The sequence below is a fragment of the Triticum aestivum genome, chromosome 7A (assembly GCF_018294505.1).
Source record: "Triticum aestivum cultivar Chinese Spring chromosome 7A, IWGSC CS RefSeq v2.1, whole genome shotgun sequence".
In the NCBI taxonomy this organism is placed as follows: domain Eukaryota; kingdom Viridiplantae; phylum Streptophyta; class Magnoliopsida; order Poales; family Poaceae; genus Triticum; species Triticum aestivum.
The window spans coordinates 483,025,705-483,040,647 of record NC_057812.1 but is presented as its reverse complement, the minus strand read 5'-3'; positions in this window follow the sequence as shown (position 1 = coordinate 483,040,647).

Genomic DNA, 14,943 nt, shown 5'->3' with positions numbered 1-14,943 from the left:
AAAGTGTCCCAAATTTCCTTTGCATTCTCAAGGCGGCTGATTTTGTTGAATTCTTCGGGGCACAATCCGTTGAAGAGAATATCACAAGCTTGAGCATTGTATTGCAACATCTTCAACTCATCTGCGGTAGCTTCACGGTTTGGTTCTCTCCAATCAAAGAAGTCACTTTGCAAACCAACACACACAATAGCCCAAACGGCGGGGTTATGTCCAAGAATATGCATTTTCATTTTATGCTTCCAACTAGCAAAATTAGTACCATCAAAGTAAGGACCTCTACGGTGATAATTTCCCTCGCTAGACACCATACTCTCCTAGGTTGTGAAACCAAGGCTATGACCACCAAAAGCTATGGAGATCAAAGCAAATGGAGACCAAAGCTCTGATACCACTTGTAGGATCAAAAGTATGTCTAGAGGGGGGGTGATTAGACTACTTGACCAAATAAAAACTTAACCTTTTCCCAATTTTAGTTCTTGTCAGATTTTAGCTAATTTAGGACAAGTCAAGCAATCATCACATGATTCAAGCAACCATGCAAAGAGTATATTGGCAGCGGAAAGTAAAGCATGCAACTTGCAAGAATGTAAAGGGAAGGGTTTGGAGAATTCAAACGCTATTGGAGACACGGATGTTTTTCCCGTGGTTCAGATAGGTGGTGCTATCCTACATCCACGTTGATGGAGACTTCAACCCACGAAGGGTAACGGTTGCGCGAGTCCACACAGGGCCCCACCCAAGGGTAATGGTTGCGCGAGTTCACACAGGGCTCCACCCGTGAAGGGTCCACGAAGAAGCAACCACCCACAAAGGGTCCACGAAGAAGCAACCTTGTCTATCCCACCATGGCCATCGCCCACACAGGACTTGCCTCACTAGCGGTAGATCTTCACGAAGTAGGCGATCTCCTTGCCCTTACAAACTCCTTGGTTCAACTCCACAATCTTGTCGGAAGCTCCCAAGTGACACCTAGCCAATCTAGGAGACACCACTCTCCAAGAAGTAACAAATGGTGTGTAGGTAATGAACTCCTTGCTCTTGTGCTTCAAATAATAGTCTCCCCAACACTCAACTCTCTCTCATAGGATTTGGATTTGGTTGAAAGAGGATTTGAGTGGAAAGCAACTTGGGAAGGCTAGAGATCAAGATTCATATGGTAGGAATGGAATGTCTTGGTCTCAACACATGAGTAGGTGGTTCTCTCTCAGAACATATGAGTTGGAATGGTGTGTGTGTTCTGATGGCTCTCTCTTCGAATGAGAAGAAGGTGGAGGGGTATATATAGCCTCCACACAAAATCCAACCGTTACACAGTTTTCCAATCTCGGTGGGACCGAATCAATAAGCTCGGTCGGACCGAAAATGTAAACCTAGTGACCGTTAGTGATTTTTGGTGGGACTGACATGCAACTCGGTAGGACCGATATGGTTAGGGTTTGGGCATAACGTAATCTCGATGAGACCGATTACACAAAATCGGTGAGACCGAATTTGGTAATTAGCTAACCAGAGAGTTGGTCAGGCAAACTCGGTGGGACCGATTTGCTCTTTCGGTGAGACCGAGTGGAACTCGGTGAGACCGAAAAGTTACAAAGGGGAAACACTGAGTTTACATTGCAATCTCGGTGGGACCGATTCGCTCTTTCAGTGGGACCGAAAAGTTACGAAAGGGAAACAGAGAGTTTGCAACCCCATCTCGGTGAGACCGAGATCTCTATCGGTAGGACCGAATTGCTAGGGTTTGGCAGTGTCTAATGACAAGTGAAACTCGGTGGCACCTGATAGGAAGAATCGGTAGGACCGAGTTTGGCTTAGGGTTTAGGTCATATGTGGATATGGGAAAGTAGTTGAGGGTTTTGGAGCATATCACTAACCACATGAAGCAAGAGGTTCATTAAGCAACACCTCATCCCTCCTTGATAGTATTGGCTTTTCCTAAAGACTCAATGTGATCTTGGATCACTAAAATATAAAATGAAGAGTCTTGAGCTTTTGAGCTTGAGCCAATCCTTTCTCCTTAGCATTTTGAGGGTTCCACTTTCACATCCATGCCATGCCAATCATTGAGCTTTCCTGAAATAATCATCTTGGAATAGTATTAGCTCAATGAGCTATATGTTGTTATGAATTACCAAAACCACCTAGGGATAGTTGCACTTTCACCTTTGTTTTTCTTGTTCCTCTCTGTGGGGGCGCGCCAGTGCACCCACTGGGTGTAGTCCCCGAGTTTCGGGCTGGCTGCTGAGCAGGCAGCCCGGAACTCCAATTGATGAACTTTGGGTATTAAGTTTTTGTCTGAAACGTTCGTCGCAGGATTACCACAACCTCCGCGTCACTGCCTTCAACCGTAACGTTGAAGAGCTGGGCAAGCAGACCGCCGATTTGTCGGAGAGCCAGAGTAAGTCCTTTTCCTTCTTCGCGGGGGTGCGCTGGCGCACCCGTGGGCTGTAGTCCCCGAGATTCGGGCCGACTGCTGAGCAGTCGGGCCGGATCTCCCCGGCGACCTTCTTTACTGGTGGCTTGACGCCTTCTTTCTTTCATCTTCTCAGGGGCCAACGCTGCTCTTCAACAGCAGCTGAGCGACGCCAACTCCACTTTGCGCGCCAAAGAGGAGGAGTGCAGCAAGCTTGCCACGAAGCGCGATCTGCTGGCCACTCAATTGGCAGAGAAGAAGGAGCTGCTTGTGAAGTTGCGGAGGGAGGTAGAGGAGACGGAAACCGCCCTCTTGGCTGAGTTCGCGAGCGAGCGCTCCTCCTGGTCTGACAAGGAGGCGTTGCTGTCCTCCGGCTTCCACGAGATTGAAGACATCGTTGATGGTGAGCCTCTTTATTTTCTTTCTTCAAGCTGCCGATTTAAGTCGTGTCGACTCCTGGTTTTTGACTAGCTTCATCATTTCTTCGCGTCTTTGCAGACTTCTTCCCTGGGCAGTCGTAGGCCGCCATCCAAGCCATCGAGGCTGACCGTGAAGGTCGGAGGGCGGAGGGCGCAGAGATTGCCGCCGATGCCCCCCGAACTCTTGACGAGCACATCCTGAGCATCGAGGCTCGCCTCTGGTCGGCTCACCGGATGCTGCGCCGGCTTCAGCGTGTCGGTGCCCAGGCGATTGCCGCCCTGTGGCCGGATATGTAGGCTCCGCGCACCCCCAGCCTGACGGCCGACTGGCTGGAGGTCGCGGCTGGTCGTCTTGAGGCCTGGAAGGGCTCTTCGGCCCGAGCTGGAGCGCGTCGGGCCTTGGAGTTCGTCAAGGCATGATATCCGGGGCTGGACCTAGACCGGCTGGCCATGCTTCGGTCGGAGGCCCAGCCGGAGCTAGCGGCCGCGGAAGACGCCCTCGTCAAGCGTGCTGCGGCGATTGCCGAGTACACCTACACCAGCATCTTCATCCCCGAGCGGTCTGAAGACGGCGAGGAGGTACCGCCAGAGTGGTTTGGGATGAACCCAGACTACGGCGAGGACTCGGCGGAGGTGATTGGCTCCAGCGTCGAGGAAGAGGGCGAGGCGGAGGCACCAGAAGACAGAGCAGACGACCAGCCCCAACTCGACCGTGCCTCCAGCAACGAGCCGCGTGCAACCGACCCGACTGCTGCCGGAGGCGATCAAGCCGAGACTAGCCAGCCGGCCGCCCCGACGCCTGACGCTGGCGCCTCCTCCGACCCTCCGAGTCCGTCTGCTGCTTCCTAAGCTGCCGCTGTATCTTTGTTTTGTCTTCTTCAGTAGTCTTTGAAGAACTTTGTTAATTCGCACAATTCCACCCGCGGGGTGTATTTTGAACCTCTACTCGACAATTCGGCCAAGGGCCTATGTTATGTATATATATATATATATATATATATATATATATATATATATATATATTTTTCTTGCTCATTGCTCTTTTGGCTTTTTTCCTTTGCCGCTTTCTCTTAGTTGCCTGCCTTGCCAATCAGACAGCCCCTCTGCAGACTGTCGCTGGATCAAGTGCTAGGCTACTTTGGGAAAGCAAGTACTTAGGCGTTTTCAAGATTTTTTTTTTGAGCAAGTTAGATAGAAGACGGCAATCCGACTATCCAAGAGTCGGTTTGCGAGAAAGGCTGGAAGCTGTCTTGAGCTATGTTTTATGCTTTGAGTCCTTAGCCATTTTTCATGCGAATGCCCATTCTACCTTACTGCTGCCCACCGTACAGTCGCTCTGCGATCTGCGGCTTCTGACAGGAGATGGTTTAGGCGTTTACACACTACTTGTCCGACTGTAGGAAGCATTTCATAGTGCAAGGCGGCAAGTCCCCGGGCCGACTTGTCGAGCCCGGTGCCAAATGGCATAAAAAGGAGTAACATACTCGCAGTCATAATTTTTATCATACAAACAAAAGAGGGCAGTCCCCGAGCTCGCCTCGGGGGGCCCGAAGTCTTGGTACTTTAATACAAAAGGTAGCGTGGTACATACTGCATCAACTATAAAATCTTCGAAGGAGATTTGCATTCCATGGCCGCTCTGTCTCCTTGCCGGAGTCATCCCTCTTGCGTGCTCGGGGCTTCTGAGCGTCGATCAGGTAGTAGGAATCGTTGCCTAGTACTTTGCTGATGATGAAAGGGCCTTCCCAAGGCGCCGACAGCTTGTGCTGGCCGGCTGTTCGCTGGATCAGCCGGAGCACAAGGTCGCCTTCTTAGAAAGATCTTCGCCTGACCTTCCTGTTATGGTATCGGCGCAGGCTCTGCTGGTAGATGCTGGACCGGCTGAGTGCCAACAGCTGGCCCTCTTCCAGCAGATCGATGCCGTCTTGTCGTGCTTCTTCTGCTTCCTCCTCGGTGTACATGGTGACTCGTGGGGAGTCGCACTCTATGTCCGTTGGGATGATGGCTTTGGCACCATAGACAAGGAAGAAGGGCGTGAAGCTGGTTGACTTGTTTGGAGTCGTGTGCAGACTCCAGAGGACGGCTGGCAGCTCGTCAAGCCAGCAGCCAGCCGAGCGCTCCAGAGGCTCGATCAACCGAGGCTTGATGCCGGACAGGATGAGGCCATTTGCTCGCTCCACTTGGCCGTTTGACTGCGGATGGGCGACGGATGCTAGGTCCAGTCGGATGCCCTGTGTTGCGCAAAAACGGGCCAAGGTGCCTTTGGCGAAATTTGTGCCGTTGTCGGTGATGATGCTATGTGGTATGCCATACCGAATTGTGATATCGGAGATGAAAGTTATGGCAGTCGGACTGTTCAGCTTCTTGATTGGCTTTGCTTCTATCCACTTGGTGAACTTGTCCACTGCGACAAGTAAGTGAGTTAAACCACCTCGTGCTGTTTTGAATGGTCCCACCATGTCTAGACCCCAAACTGTGAAAGGCCAGGCAATGGGGATGGTCTTGAGTGCAGAAGCTGGCTGGTGCGGCTTGGAGCTGAACTTCTGACACCCTTTGCATTTTTGGACCAGCTCCTTGGCCTCTTCCAAGGTAGTAGAAGAAACCGTTTCGAAAGGCTTTGGCGATGAGTGCTCTTGAAGCTGCATGGTGGCCGCACTCACCTTGATGGATGTCTTTTGAGAATCGCTTGGCCTTGCTCTGGCTCTATGCAGTGCTGGTAGACACCAGTGACGCTGCGCCTGACCAGCTCTCTGTTGACTATGGTGTAGGCTGCCGCCTGGCGTTGTATTTGCCGAGCTGAAGTTTCATCCGTCGGCAGCTCTTTGTTTACCAGGAATTTGAGGATGGGCTGGGCCCATGAGGGTGCTGCTACTTCTTCGACTGCCAGAACTACGACTTGGACGAGGGCGGTTGGGCTGGGAGGCGGCAGGTTGGAGTCAACAGCCGCTTGCTGGGTTGATGAAGTCCCCAAGCCGACTGGCGCGGTCCTTGGGCCGAGTTCTAGAATCTTTGAGTCCGCCACCGTAGTCCCCGGGCCAGGTTTGGCTGTGGCAGCTTTTGGGTCTTCCACAAAAATCCTTGTTCCGACTGTCGGAGCTCTGGAGTCGGATCCGCCGTCTTCGAGAGGAGCCGGCACAAAAATGGAGTCTGATTCTGGTGAAGGCTTGATAGACGGCTTAAGGAGGCGTTGAAGGGCGACGCCAGATGGTATTGCTTGGCGGGTAGAGCCTATTCGTGCCAAGGCATCTGCTTGGTCGTTGTCGTTTCTTGGCACATGGAGAAACTCGCACCCTTCGAAATACCCGCTGAGTTGCTGCACGAGGAAACGGTAGCTCGCCATGTTTGCATCTTTTGCGTCCCAGTCGCCAGATGATTGCTGGACCACTAAGTCCGAGTCGCCATAACACAAGATCCGGCGGATGCCAAGCTCTTTGGCAAGCCAGAGCCCGTGAATGAGCGCCTCGTACTCGGCGACATTATTGGAGGCGGCGAAGTGGATTTGCAGCGCATACTTGAGCTTGTCGCCTTTGGGAGAGGTGATGACGACGCCGGCTCCCAAGCCAGTGCGCATCTTGGAGCTGTCGAAATGCATCCGCCAATGGGTGGAATCGGGTGCTAGAGGTAGGTACTGGGTCTCGGCCCAGTCGATGAGGAAGTCGGCCAGTGCTTGTGATTTTATAGCGGTGCGGGGCTGGTAGTGGATGGTGTAAGGAGCCAGCTCTATGGCCCAATTGGCCACTCGACCACAAGCATCTCGGCTACCGATGATCTCGGCACGTGGGGCCGTGCAGGCCATCGTGATTGGATGCTCTTGAAAGTAAGGCTTTAATTTCTTGGCAGCAAACTGTACGCCATAGCACATCTTCTGGTAGTGGGGGTAGTTCTGCTTGGAGGTCGACAGTACCTCGCTCAGGTAATATACCGGTCTCTGGACAGGCAGCGCCTTGCCTTCCTCCTTGCGCTCCACTACAATGACTGTGCTGACTACTCGGCTGGTGGCGGCGATGTACAGGAGGATAGGTTCCTTGGGAGTCGGAGCCGCCAGGATGGGTGGATTAGTCAGCATCTTCTTCAACTGGTGAAAAGCTTCGTACGCCTTATGGTTCCACTCGAAAAAAGTGGTCTTCTTCATGAGTTGGTATAAGGGGAGAGCTTTCTTGCCCAGCCGACTGATGAATCGGCTGATGGACGCTAAGCAGCCGGTGAACTTCTGCACATCCAGCAGTCGGCTGGATACCTCCATTCTCTCAGTGGCCTTGATTTTTACTGGGTTGCATTCTATGCCGCGTTCAGAGACCAGGAAACCTAGCAGCTGGCCGGCTGGTACTCCGAAGACACACTTCTCGGGGTTGAGCTTGATCTGGAACCGGCGCAGGTTCTCAAAGGTCTCCTTGAGGTCTTCCAGCAGTGTCCCACGCTTTTCCATCTTCACCACCACGTCGTCCACGTAAACGTGGGCGTTCCTGCCGAGCTGCTTGAGGAGGCACTTCTGCATGCAACGCTGAAAGGTGGCGCCGGCGTTCCTTAAGCTGAACGTCATGGTGAGGTAGCAGAAGGCTCCAAACGGCGTGATGAAGGCGGTTTTCAGTCTGTCAGCCGGGTTTAGCTTGATCTTGTGATATCCTGAGTATGCATCCAAAAAACTCAACAGCTCGCATCCGGCTGTGGAGTCTATCACCTGATCGATTCTTGGCAAAGCGAATGGATCCTTAGGGAAGGCCTTGTTGAGGCTCATGTAGTCAATACACATTCGCCACTGCTTGTTCTTCTTTAGTACCAGGACCGGATTTGCTAGCCATTCTGGAAAGAACACTTCCATAATGAAGCCGACTGCTAGGAGTCGGGCTATCTCTTCTCTGACAACTCTTCTCTTCTCTTCTGATAAGCGGCGCAGGGGTTGTCTGACCGGTTTTGCATTAGATCGTACATGTAACTTGTGCTCGGCAAATTCCGTCGGTACACCTGGCATGTCTTTGGGGGACCATGCGAAGATGTCCCGATTCTCATGGAGGAAATCGACGAGCTCGCCTTCCTATTTGCTGTCGAGGTTTGTACCTACGATGGCGTACCTCTCTAGGTGCTCCGGGTCCAAGGGTATCTTCTTTGTCTCTTTGGCCGGCTTGAACGAACCCTCAGCCTCCGACTCTTTTGGGCTGGGTGATACCTCAGGCTGCTTGCCGGCCATCGCCACAACTCTCTCAAGGAGTCGCTTCTCAACTGCGATTACCAGGGACTTGGCCAGCCGACTGCTCTCAGCTGCGCAAGCAGACGACTTCCGGTAGTCGCTAGCCATAGTCAGAATTCCCCTGGAACTGGGCATCTTCATCTTGAGGTAGGCGTAGTGGGGGACCACCATGAACTTGGCCAAGGCAGGTCGGCCAATCAGCGCATGGTATGGGCTCTCAAGATCCACCACCTCAAACCAAACGGGCTCTCTAGGGAAGTGATCTTTGTCCCCAAAGAGGACGTCCATCAGGATCTTGCCGATTGGCGAGCAGGAAAGCCCAGGAACAATGCCATGGAAAACAGTTCGGCTATTCTGAAGCTGTCTTTGCTTGATCCCTAACTTCTCCATGGTGTCCTTGTACAGGATATTGATGCTGCTGCCCACGTCTGTCAGAACTTGCGAGAAACGCGCGGCTCGTCTATCCATAGCAAAGGTGGCATCCAGGACCAAGGCATAGGAGCCCGGACTCGGCATCACCTCTGGGTGGTCAGCCCTGCTCCAGCTGATGGGCTTCTCAGACCAGTGCATGAACTCTGGCGTCTCCGACGCTACTGCATTCACCTCTTGTCGCTGCAGCCGCCTGCTGCGTTGATCATCAGCCACACTGGTGAACACCACATAGGCTCCATGCTCTTCAGGGTATTTGTCTTGTACTGCGCCGACTGGCCTGACTGCTGGCTGCTGGGGCGGAGGCGGAGGCGGCTGCCCAGCAGGCGGGGGAGGCAGGAGGCCGTCTCCCTTGGTGATCCTGGTGAGCCAGTGGCACTTCCGGGTGGTGTGATTCGACGGCTTTGCGCCGCTGTGGAACTTGCAAGGTCCATCCAAGGTCTGGTCATAGGAGAAGGCTGGCAACCAGTTTGGCTTGCCGCCTTTCTGTCGCTTGGGCGGGGGCTGCTCTTCTGGCTGCTGGGCTTCAACGGTTGCGACCTGCCGGCTGCTGAAAGCCGGCTGTGGGGCCTTGCGCTTGTTGTCGCCCTGCTGTCGTCACCGGCCGGCGTCTGCCGCCGGAGTTCTTGGAGCTTGAGTAGCCACTTTGCCAGTTGTGCTGATTTGAATTTCCGCCTTCATGGAGGAGTCGGCCGTGGCGTACTTGTCCGCTATGATCAGCAGCTCGTCGAGGGTTTCTGGCTTGTCGCAGAGGAGCTTGTGCTTGAGGAGGGTGCCTTCCCTGCACCCGGGTGTAAAGTACTCGATAGCCTGCACCTCGTGCATGCCCTCGCAGGAGTTCTGGAGCTCGGCCCAACGCGTGAGGTAATCACGAGTAGACTCGTCGGGGCCTTGCACACACAAGGAGAGCTGACGAGGCTTGGGAGGACGCTTGTACGTGCTGGTGAAGTTGCAGACGAACGCTTCGGTGAAGTCGACCTAGCTGTTGATGCTGCGGGGCTTTAGGTTGTTCAGCCATGTCCGGGCCGTGCCCTGGAGCATGAGCAGAACGTACTTTACGGCGACACACTTGTTGTCGTTTGCTATGCTGACAGCCGTGGAGTAGTCGACTAGCCAATCTTCCGACTTCACGGAGCCGGTATACTTGGGCGTGTCTCTTGGGAGCGTGAACCCTCTGGGAAAGGGCTCGTCCCGAATGCGGGGCCTGAAACAAGGCAGACCCAGCTCGTCTTCTTCTTCCAGTGCTAAGGATTGGTGGAGTCGGTCGATCCGATGGCGGCGTCGTTCTCTCCAACTCCCTCTCGGTGGCCGAGGCGATCACCGAGAGTCGGATGGTCAACAAGCGGCAGGGAGACTCGCCTCTCCTTGCGGGGAGGGGGAGGCGGACAGTCGTCCTGTCGTTCCACTGCCCTTGGGCGGCCGTCTCGGTCGTGCTCTATGGTAATGCGAGTCCGACTGTGGCTGACAATCGGCTCCTTGTCTCTTCTTCCTTGGCCACCGCGAGTCGGTGTCCGAGACATCGTGCCTTGGTCTCGGTGAAGGTCGTCGTTGGGCCGTTGAGGCGCCTCCGCGCGGCAGCTGGCCTCGTTCTGCGCGGCGGCCGCGTCGAGAAGCCGTTGGACTCGCTCCATCATGAGGTGGCGTTCTTCACCCTCGAAATTGTCCAGCTCGTCCGCCGCTGCCTGGGCGGCTCGGATGTTATCTGTTGGTGTAGCGTACACAGGGCGGCTTGCCCCAAACAGGTTGGCCATGGCTAGGCCGCGCTGCCGGACCGCGCCAAGGCGGCTGGGCTCCGCCGGGGCCAGCGAGCCACCGACGGCATGATCCATCTCCCGCTGGTAGGCTTCTGACAAGCGCCTCAAGCTGGCCAGCTTCTTCGTGCCTTCAATGAGCTGAAGGTGGCGCGCCTCCAACGTCTCTGCGTCAGCGTCTTCCGGAATGGGTGCAGTTAGGTCTTGCAGTGCCGCGCCGAGTGAGTCGGGCGCTCCTCCGCCGGGGAACTCGTCATGACTGATGGCTAGCACCGAAGTAATGGTGCTTCCATCGCTCTCTGCGTGGGGGAGGGGTTCATCGTAGACCACCACATTGGTGGGGAACGCGTCGAGCGACGCGGTGTCGGAGTCGACCAGCATCGGGTCGGTGGAGCCTACGGACTCCAAGTCTACGACAGGCTCGCTGGAAACGTGGAGTTGATCGAGGAGGCCCGCGAGGAGATTCTCGGGGCCGCCCGTGCCTGCGTTGGATGCAGGTTCGTCGGAGAAGCGGACCTCGCCGACGAGTTCGGCCAAGGAGCTGACCGCGCAGGCGATCTCGACGCCACTTAGCGCGTCGGTGCAAACTCCATCTGGTGTGCCTGGCTGGCTGTGCTCGCCAGGGAGGAAAAGGGTTCCCGTCCAGAACAGATCTCCGGACGGCGGTGCACCAGGCCCCACGGTGGGCGCCAAATGTCGGGGGTTTGGTGTGACATATGCCAACGGATGGCTTATCATGGTGGGGGCGAGTAGAACGTCGCCGGTGCCTGGAAACGGGATAAGGCGAAGACATGCACGCCGGCGAATCTTACCCAGCTTCGGGGCTCTCCGGGGAGATAATACCGCTATTGCTCCTCTGCGGGGTCTCCGCATGATCACTATGGCAAAGTGCTTACACGGTTGCTCCTTGAGCTGTTTTCTAGTGGTGGGAGAGGGAAAGACTAGCTCTCTCCCTCCTATATGATTTGGTCTAGAGCTAATGGGTTCCCCCCTTTGCATGGGTGCCCTGGGGGGTTTATATAGGCCTACCCCCAGGGGTACAATGGTAATCCGGCTGGGCGCGGGCCCAGCCGTCAGTGTCTCTGGCCTCCGTCTTCTCTGCTGACCGCTGGGGCCCGCCGACTAGCAGGCCCCGCCGACTGGCCAGGTACGGAGCCGACATGCCGCGTCCACCGCGGGCGGGTCTTGCCGGCTGCTGATTACTATAGCCGTACTTCTGATGACGCGGGCTTGATCATGAGGTCGTGGCAACAGCCCCGCCGCCTGGCGGGCGATCACTGTTGCCACGCCCCATCTCATCTTGATTAATGGCGCGTGGGCCCCGGGGGAGGGCTCGGCCGACTTCCCCGCGCCGACTCCCGACGGGTCTGACTGGTGGTTCTCCCGCCGTCTCCCGAGGTCTCACTGACTGGTGGGCCCTGCTGCCTCCAGGCCGTACATACAAGCCGTCGTGGGTGCAGGATTCAGCCCTGCGGTGCTGATGTCAGGGCCGGCATGGCAACAGTGCCACGCCGCACAGAGATCTTCTGGGGTACGGCGTGCTGTGGCCATGCCTGCCCTTGGTGAGGGGCGGGGGTGGGCTTTTCTGTAGCCATGCCCCTGCCTCGTCCCCTTTGATGAGGTCATGGGGTTTGTTGGAGTCGCAGGCTGACTCCCCAAAGCCGGCTTCTCTAGAAGTCGTCCCTCGGACTCGGCCTTGAGCGGGCAGTCGACCGCCTTGCCGTCGACTCCTCAGGAGGCGGCTCTTTGTCCTGGGGTCTTGAGGGGCGCAGCCTGCCCCGATGTCATGAAAGGTTATGGGACTCGGGTTGGACTACCCGTGCCCCATTACTCCGACACCTGGCCAGCGGTGGGAGTAGTAGGGTGAAAGTGCAACTATCCCTAGGTGGTTTTGGTAATTCATAACAACATATAGCTCATTGAGCTAATGCTATTCCAAGATGATTATTTCAGGAAAGCTCAATGATTGGCATGGCATGGATGTGAAAGTGGAACCCTCAAAATGCTAAGGACAAAGGATTGGCTCAAGCTCAAAAGCTCAAGACTCTTCATTTTATATTTTAGTGATCCAAGATCACATTGAGTCTTTAGGAAAAGCCAATACTATTAAGGAGGGATGAGGTGTTGCTTAATGAGCCTCTTGCTTCATGTGCTTAGTGATATGCTCCAAAACACTCAACTACTTTCCCATATCCACATTTGACCTAAACCCTAAGCCAAACTCGGTCCTACCGATTCTTCCTATCCGGCGCCACCGAGTTATCATTTGTCATAAGCCACTGCCAAACCCTAGCAATTCGGTCCTACCGATAGGGATCTCGGTCTCACCGAGATGGGGTTGCAAACTCTCTGTTTCCCTTTCGTAACTTTTCGGTCTCACCGAATAAGCGAATCGGTCCCACCGAGATTGCAATGTAAACTCAGTGTTTCCCCTTTGTAACTTTTCGGTCTCACTGAGTTCCACTCGGTCTCACCGAAAGAGCAAATCGGCCCACCGAGTTTGCCTGACCAACTCTCTGGTTAGCTAATTACCAAATTCGGTCTCACCGAGTTTGTGTAATCGGTCTCACCGAGATTACGTTATGCCCAAACCCTAACCATATCGGTCCTATCAAGTTGCATGTCGGTCCCACCGAAAATCACTAACAGTCACTAGGTTTACATTTTCGGTCCGACCGAGTTTATTGATTCGGTCCCACCGAGATTGGAAAACTGTGTAACGGTTGGATTTTGTGTGAAGGCTATATATATACCCCTCCACCTCCTCCTCATTCAATGAGAGAGCCATCAGAACACACACACCATTCCAACTCATATGTTCTGAGAGAGAACCACCTACTCATGTGTTGAGACCAAGATATTCCATTCCTACCATATGAATCTTGATCTCTAGCCTTCCCAAGTTGCTTTGCACTCAAACCTTCTTTCCACCAAATCCAAATCCTATGAGAGAGAGTTGAGTGTTGGGGAGACTATCATTTGAAGCACAAGAGCAAGGAGTTCATTACCTACACACCATTTGTTACTTCTTGGAGAGTGGTGTCTCCTAGATTGGCTAGGTGTCACTTGGGAGCCTCCGACAAGATTGTGGAGTTGAACCAAGGAGTTTGTAAGGGCAAGGAGATCGCCTACTTCGTGAAGATCTACCGCTAGTGAGGCAAGTCCTGTGTGGGCGATGGCCATGGTGGGATAGACAAGGTTGCTTCTTCGTGGACCCTTTGTGGGTGGTTGCTTCTTCGTGGACCCTTCGTGGGTGGAGCCCTGTGTGGACTCGCGCAACCGTTACCCTTGGGTGGAGCCCTGTGTGGACTCGCGCAACCGTTACCATTCGTGGGTTGAAGTCTCCATCAACGTGGATGTAGGATAGCACCACCTATCCGAACCATGCGAAAAACATCCGTGTCTCCAATTGCGTTTGAATTCTCCAAACCCTTCCCCTTACATTCTTGCAAGTTGCATGCTTTACTTTCCGTTGCCTATATACTCTTTGCATGCTTGCTTGAATTATGTGATGATTGCTTGACTTGTCCTAAAATAGCAAAAATCTGCCAAGAACTAAAATTGGGAAAAGGTTAAGTTTTTATTTGGTCAAGTAGTCTAATCACCCCCCTCTAGACATACTTTCGATCCTACAAGTGGTATCAGAGCTTTGGTCTCCATTGCTTTGATCTCCATAGCTTTGGTGGTCATAGCCATGGTTTCACAACCTAGGAGAGTATGGCGTCTAGCGAGGGAAATTATCACCGTAGAGGTCCTTACTTTGATGGTACTAATTTTGCTAGTTGGAAGCATAATATGAAAATGCATATTCTTGGACATAACCCCGCCATTTGGGCTATTGTGTGTGTTGGCTTGCAAGGTGACTTCTTTGATGGGGGAGAACCAAACCGTGAAGCTACCGCGGATGAGTTAAAGATGTTGCAATACAATGATCAAGCTTGTGATATTCTCTTCAACGGATTGTGCCCCGAAGAATTCAACAAAATCAGCCGTCTTGAGAATGCAAAGGAAATTTGGGACACTTTGATTGATATGCACGAAGGTACCGACTCCGTCAAGGAATCCAAGTTGGATGTGCTTCAAAGCCAACTTGACAAGTTCAAGATGAAGGATGGTGAAGGTGTCGCTGAAATGTACTCTAGGCTTGCTCTCATCACAAATGAGATTGCCGGCTTAGGAAGTGAAGAGATGACCGGCAGATTCATCATCAAGAAGATTCTAAGAGCCTTGGATGGAAAATATGATACTGTGTGCACATTGATCCAAATGATGCCCAATTACAAAGATCTCAAGCCAACGGAGGTGATTGGAAGAATTGTTGCTCATGAGATGTCACTTAAGGATAAAGAGGAACTTCACAACAAATCAAGTGGTGCCTATAAAGCCTCATGTGAAGCCCCTACATCATCAAGTGAGAAACAAGACTTCAATGAAGAATTGAGCTTAATGGTGAAGAACTTCAACAAGTTCTACAATAGTAGAAGCAAATATAGAAGCTTCAAGTCAAGGTCCTACAATGACAAAAGATCTTCTAGTCGAGAGCGAAACTGCTACAATTGTGGAAGACCCGGACACTATTCCAATGAGTGTACGGCTCCCTACAAGAGAAGATAAGATTCTCCAAGAAGAAGAAGCAAAGAATCACCACCAAGAGAGAGAAGGAGTAGAGATGATCGTTATGAACGAAGATACTCATGGAGAAGCGAGGATTCGGAAAGGAAGGAAAAATCATCAAGGAGCTACACA